Here is a 7,443-nt window from a genome sequence, read left to right on the forward strand (position 1 = left end):
TCCTAAAATCTCTCAAATAAGCAGCATCTGGTCTCTGCATGCCCTGTATACCTCTCACTAAGTAACCCCAGGCCTGGAACTAGTGGCAGCCAGCCTCAGTCCTCAGCTTGGGCCACACCCAGACACCTCTAACCCCTACACAGCATATGCAGATCACTCTGTAGTTTCATGATGGGAGGCAGAGAACAGGCAGTAGCTGACATTGTTCCTCCATGGAGGCCCCAGAGCCACTGCACCTGATAGACAATTTCAGACCATGTTGGGTATAACCCAACTTCTTTCAAAAGTGACACACTCAAGGGGCATACACGGCAGGCATCAAAGTACTACCCCATGGAGTCTGCCTCTGCATAGCAGTTCCTCTGATGTAGTCATAGCTGGTCCTCATAGCAGATTGACCTGGGGGTCAACCCCTCCTTGTGACACGTTAACAGCAATCAAAACTCAACTACAACAGCCAACATGGGGACACACCTGGAGTACCCAACTTGGGTGACTAAAAAATCTGTACTGCTGGGCCCTACAGGACACCTACTACATAAGGCCACTTGGAGAAATAGAAGTTTTATTTATAACACAGAAACAAACACAGGAAAGCAGCCAAAATGAAAAGGAAAAAAAAAATACAGGTCTCAAATGATGAAGAACAGAAAAAATCTTCAGAAAAAGAACTAAATAAAATGAAGGCAAGCAAACTACCAGATACAGTGTTCAAAACAATGATTATAAGAATACTCAATGAACTTAGTGAGAACTTCCACAGCATAATAAAGGACATGGAAACAATAAAAAAGAGCCAGTCAGAAATGAAGGATATGATAACTGAAATGAAGAATAATTTCCAGGAAATCAGCAGTAGAGTATGAAGCAGAGACTGAAATGTGATTTGAAATATAAAAAGGCAGAAAAATACCCAATTAAAACAGCAAGAAAAAAATAATCCAAAAAATGTGGACAGTGTAAGGAGCCTCAAAGACAAATTCAAACATACCAACATTCACATCACATCATGGGGGTGCCAGAAGGAGAAGAAAGAGAGCAAGAAATTGGAATCCTATTAAAAATAATTATGGAAATCTTTCCTAATTGGGTGAAGGAAATAGACATACAAATCCAGGAAGTGCGGAGAATCCCAAACAAGATAAACCCAAAGCGGACCACATCAAGACATATCATAATTCAAATGCAAGAGGTTAAAAACAAAGAAAGAATCTTAAAAGCAGCATGAGAAAAGCAATTAATTACCTATAACATGGCTTCCATGAGACTGTCAGCTGATTTCTCAACAGAAACTTTGCATGCCAGAAAGGATTGGCATGCAATAATCAAAGTGACAAAAAGCAAGGACCTACAACCAACATTACTCTACCCAGCAAAGCTATCATTTAGAATCAAAGGATAGATAAAGATCTTTCTAGACAAGAAAAAGCTGAAGGAATTCATCACCACCAAACAAGTATTGCAAGAAATGTTAAAGGGTCTTCTTTAAGAAAAAGAAGAAAAAAAGATAAAAAATATGAATAGTAAAATGGCAATAAATATATACCTGTCAACAATTACTTTAATTCAAATGGGTTAAATGATCCAATCAAAAGACATATGGAAATTGAACAGAGAGCAAAACAAGACCCTTATATGTTGTCTCCAAAGGACTCATTTCAGATCAAAAGACACATACAGGTTGAAAACAAAGAGATGGAAAAAAGATATTTCATGAAAATGGAAACAAAACAAAAACAAAAAGACTGGTGTAGCAATTCTTATGCCACGCAAAATAGATTTTAAAACAAAGACTATAACAACAGATAAAGAAGGACCCAGCAACTCTACTTCTGTGTACTTAGCCAAAGAAAGCCAAAAAACTAAATTGGAAGGACATATACATCCATATTTTATTGCAGCATTATTTACAATAGCCACAATATGGAAGTAACCTAAATGTCCAATAGGTAAATAGATAAAGAAATGGTGCATATATACAATGAAATATGATTCAGCCATAAAAAAGGATGAAATCTTGCCATCTGCAACAATATAAATGGACCTAGAAGGTATTATGCTAAGTGAAAGAAGTCAGAGAATGACAACTGCCAGATGATTTCACTTATAGGTGGGATGCAAAATCAGAGCAAACAAACAAACAGAGTAGAAACAGATTCATAGATACAAAGAACATTTTGAGGGTTGTCAGATTGGAGAGGGGTTCAGAAGATAGGTAAAAAAGGTGAAGGAATTTAGAACAGTGATTTTGAACCAGTGTGCCACAAGAATTTTTAAAGTATGCAATACCTGACTACTTTAGTCAGGGGCTCTGATCTCTTTCCCTTAGACTGTCAAGTTAAAAAGAAAATGGCAACAGCCAACACAACAATGGCTGTCTGGTATAAATGAACCAAAATTATACCAATGTTTTTTATCAGATCAGCAAAAAAAATAACATATTTTCTGATGTTCCACAGTATTTTTGTAATTAATTTGTTACTAATTACATGAAATAAGTTGAAATAAAAAAGTTGAAAATTGCTGATTTAAAAGTACAAATTGGGACTTCCGGCAAAGATGGAGGCATAGGTGCCTCCTCACACAACCAAAAGAAGGACAGCAATAAATTTAAAAATAAAAAACGACCAGAACTGACAGAAAATTGAACTGTATGGAAGACTGACAACCAAGGAGTTAAAGAAGAAACATTCATCCAGACCAGTAGGAGTGGCAGAGACAGGCAGCCAGGGCTGAGTGGACTCGTGGCAAGGCAGCAGCTGGCAAACCTGGTGAAGTGGTGGATTGGTGACTGGGCAGACTCACATTCATATGCAGATACACTGGGAGGAACAAATGGGGAGCGAGATAGACCTTGCAACCCAGGGCTCCAGCACAGGGAAATAAAGCCTCAAAGTCTCTAACTGAAAACACCTGTGGGGGTTGAGGCGCCAGCAAGAGAAACTCCCAGCCTTACAAGAGAGTTTTTTGAAGAGACCCACAGGGTCCTAGACTGTACACAAATGCACCCACCTGTGAATCAGCACCAGAAGGGCCAAATTTGATTGTCAGTAATGGAGAAAGTGACTGAAAACTGGCAGAGAGTGGAGCAAGCAGCACTCTTCCCTCTTTGTGGAGGATACTCACCAGCAGTATCCATCCCTGCTGTGGATGCTTGTCAAAACACGAGAAAAATATACACAGGGACAACCGAGTCCTGTGGGGAAATAGGGACGAAACGGCCACTCTCTCTAGTGTAGAATGCTCTGAGTCCCCACCTGAGTTGGCTTTTATTAAGAATACAGACACAGTTTGTGGATTCCAGTCTGGCTGGGAAGATCAAACAAGTAGGTAATTTTCAAAGGTGCTGACAGAACTCCCACTGGGATTCTGGGCAGAGAGTTTGTGTTTTATCATTTAAAAAGACCACAGGACCTAAAAGGTTAGTTTTGTTTTCTTCATTTTCTTTGCTTTCTGCCTGTGCCTTCATATTGTAATTCAATAGCGTCCTCCAGCAAGCAGATCTCACAGAATCTTGCATATTCTATGCCCCAGGCCTGATTACCCCAGGGGTTTGCCAACTCTGGTCTGGGCTGCACTGCCCCTGTTATTTCCACAGGCCTGAGTGGGGCAGAGAAGACAAAGGCAGCCGGGAGACTTGGATTTCTCACAACTAAGAACAAGGACTCAGGTTTTGACAAAGCTGAGGGGGCAGGGGTCGATGTTGATCACCCCTTCATTTCCACAGCCCCCCAAGTCCTTCCCTGAGGCCTCCATATGATCATGCCTGTCTTAGGCTATTCCCCCCTTGGGAAATCTTACCCATCATTGGCTAACTGATGAAGCATTGGAAGCCAGGCACAGAACAGGCAGCATTCATGCCAGGGAAATAAGTTTTGTCTCCTTAGTGGCTCCTGGTTCGGAGGTCTCTCACTCAGCCTAAGTCATGGGGGGTTACAGCTTCCTGAGACCAGGCAGGGCAGACTCCAACACCTCTTGACCCCTTCCCCACACACGGCATCACAACAAAGCCACATGGGTTGCCCCAGCCTGGTGAACACCTAAGGCTCTGCCCCTGTCTAAGTAACAGGTGCACCGAGACAAAAAAAAAAAAAAAATGACCCAAATGAAAAAACAGATCAAAGCTCTAGAAAAAATACAACTAAGTGATGAAGAGATAGCCAACCTATCAGATGCACAGTTCAAAACACTGGTGATCAGGATGCTCACAGAATTGGTTGAATATGGTCAAAATCAGATGAAAAAAATGAAGGTTATGCTAAGTGAAATGAAGGAAAATGTACAGGGAACCACCAGTAATGGGAAGGAAACTGAGACTCAAATCAACGGTTTGGATGAGAAGGAAGAAATAAACATTCGACCAGAACAGAATGAAGAAACAAGAATTCAAAAAATGAGGAGAGGCTTAAGAACCTCCAGGACATCTTTAAAGTTTCCAACATCCGAATCATAGGGGTACCAGAAGGAGAGGAGGAAGAGCAACAAATTGAAAACTTATTTAAAACATAATGAAGGAGAACTTCCCCAACCTGGCAAAGGAAATGGACATCCAGGAAGTCCAGGAAGCTCACAGAGTCCCAAAGAAGGTGGACCCAAGGAGGAACACACCTAGGCACATCATAATTACATTAGCCAAGGTAAAAATGAAGGAGAGAATCCTAGAAGCAGTAAGAGATAAGGAGACAGTAATCTACAAAGGAGTTCCCATCAGACTGTCAGCTGATTTCTCAAAAGAGATCTTACAGGCAAGAAGGGGTTAGAAAGAAGTATTTCACATCATGAAAGGCAAGGACCTACATCCAAGATTACTCTATCCAACAAAACTATCATTTAGAATAGAAGGACAGAAAAAGTGCTTCCCAGATAAGGTCAAATTAAAGGGGCTCATCATTACCAAGCCCTTATTACATGAAATGTTAAAGGGTCTTACCTAAGAAAAAGAAGATAAAAAATATGAATAGTAAAATGACAACAAACTCATGAAAATATGAGCAGTAGAATGACAACAAACTCATGATTATTAACAATCGAACCTAAAACAAAAGTGAACTAAGCAAACAACTAGAATAGGAACAGAACCACAGAAATGGAGATCACATGGAGGGTTATCAGCAGGGGAGTGGGAGGAGGAGAAATGGGGGAAAGGTATAGAGAATAAGTAGCATAAATGGTAGGTACAAAATAGACAGGGGGAGGTTAAGAATAATATAGGAAATGTAGAAGCCAAAGAACTTATAAGTATGACCTATGGACATAAACTAAAGGGGAGGAATGCAGGTGGGAGGGGGTGTGCAGGGCAGAGGGGAATAAAAGGGGGAAATGGGACAACTGTAATAGCATAATCAATAAAATATATTTAAAAAAATTTTTAAAGTACAAATTGGTAGTTACAGAACAGTCATGGGGATGTAAAGTAGAGCATAGCTAATATAGTTAATAATATTGTAAAAACTATATATAGTCAGATGGAAATTAGATTTATTGGGGTAATCATTTCATATGTTATATAAATATATAATCATGGGGTTGTATACCTGAAGTTAATATAATATTGTACATCAACTGTAATTTAAAAAAAATAAGTACAACATATTGAGTTTATTCATTCATGAAAACAAATGTATTTGAAGAAATGTCCTGTTTCTGAGATATGCCTTGATTTTTTTACATTAAAAATATTCTCTCTTGTATAAAATATAATTACTAAGTTATAGTTATTGGGAGTTTTGTTTATTTTTATGACTTGCAAGTCCTATTCTGGTTTTCAAAAATTTTTGTTGTTTTACTGATTTAGTTTTTAATGCCATCAATTTACAGAGAGAGAAACTAAAACTCAGAGGGAGGAGGTCCTGTCCTCTCTTGACTGCACACCTATTGGAACAGCCCATTTCATGTACAGGACTAGCATTTTTTTAAGTAATAATAAAAAAAGTTTTAAAGAAATCAGGGTCAAGGTTAGACAACAGAGATTGGAACAGGTTCTAATAGGCCAAATGTGTTATTAGCCAGGAGGAAACTGGCCTGCTTAATTAACTAAAGTATCTAAATAGTTTGGTTTCCTTCTGAGCTGAAGGGAGAGAATGGGCCTGAGGGGAAAAAATCTACAATATGTAGTTATATTGATTGAGGTAAGACCTAGGAAAGGTGAACTAGATTGAATAGGACACACCCACATCTGATACAGACATTTGGATATTCAGAGTCCTACACAAGTAGTTCACTGAGAGTCCCCTGGGAAGAATTATTTGACAAACAGTAAGAAGAGGGGGCAGTGGGAAGAGATTTAAGTTTATTTATGTAACCTGCATAGTGTGATTTAGACTTAACACAGAAAGACACAGCACAGATGGAAATTTCAATTGAAGGATTAAAACAGACTTCAAATCTGTATATTATTTTCTGAATAGGCTTAGATTGCACATGCAAATGAAATCCATCTTTTAAATAATCAAGACAAACCTGTCTTGAAGGGGTAAGCAGGCAGACAGCATTTCTCTGTTAAACTCCTTGTATTATTTCCCCTGAAGTAGTTAAACAGTTCTCTATTGTACTAGACCCTTTAGATAAGCATACTTTTTGAAGTCAGCATAGAAGGGCCTACTGACTTGAACAACAACAAAAAAAGAAAGAGTAAGAAAAATGTGTCCACTCCCAAATCATTAACTGAACTGAAAAGAATATGCTAACAAAAAAAGACACTGTAGTCTCTGAATCCTGTACTGTAAGGGAAGGTCATGTTCCCCAACAGCCTCAGGAGAGGCACAAAGCCTTGAACTCAAGCCCAAGCATGCTGGGCTAGCTCCACATGCCCACACATTTATCAGCAGGCACCAGCCTAGGAGGAGAAATATAGAATTGAGTCCTGGAGCTCCACTATTGACATATAACAGAATGTAATCTTATTAGATTTAATTAGATCTGAGTACATGGTTCTGATGGCTTCTCATTTTTTCAGAGCAGAAACCAAAGTCCTTACAAAGACCAACAAGGCCATATATAATTTGCCTCCCATGAACCACACACCACCATCCCCAACACATGCATACAGCTTGTTGCATCTTTGACCTTGCCTTCTATACTCCTCCCGGGCCTTCTTGCTGCTGCAGGATCTTGGCACATCCCCCACATATCTTCACGACTCATTTCATTGGATTATTCAAGTCTTTGCTTAGATATCACCTTCTGGGTAAGACCTAGTCTATTAGTCTGGGTCCTAGCAGGAAACTGACAGGCAGGATCAAATTAGGAAAACTAAAGGAGAGCTCAAGGAGAGACAATAAACAAAGATGTGGGCAGGAAGTAAAGGGACCACACATGAAAGACTCAGCAACACTCAGACCCCAAAAATCACCCCTGAGACTAATAGGGCAAGGGAAAGTAGTTTCCAAACATACAGAAGGTTGTGTACCTAAGGACTACCTGACAAGCATTGGCCCTTTGGTC

The sequence above is a fragment of the Phyllostomus hastatus genome, unplaced genomic scaffold (assembly GCF_019186645.2).
Source record: "Phyllostomus hastatus isolate PE091 unplaced genomic scaffold, TTU_PhHast_1.1 phas_contig_34, whole genome shotgun sequence".
In the NCBI taxonomy this organism is placed as follows: domain Eukaryota; kingdom Metazoa; phylum Chordata; class Mammalia; order Chiroptera; family Phyllostomidae; genus Phyllostomus; species Phyllostomus hastatus.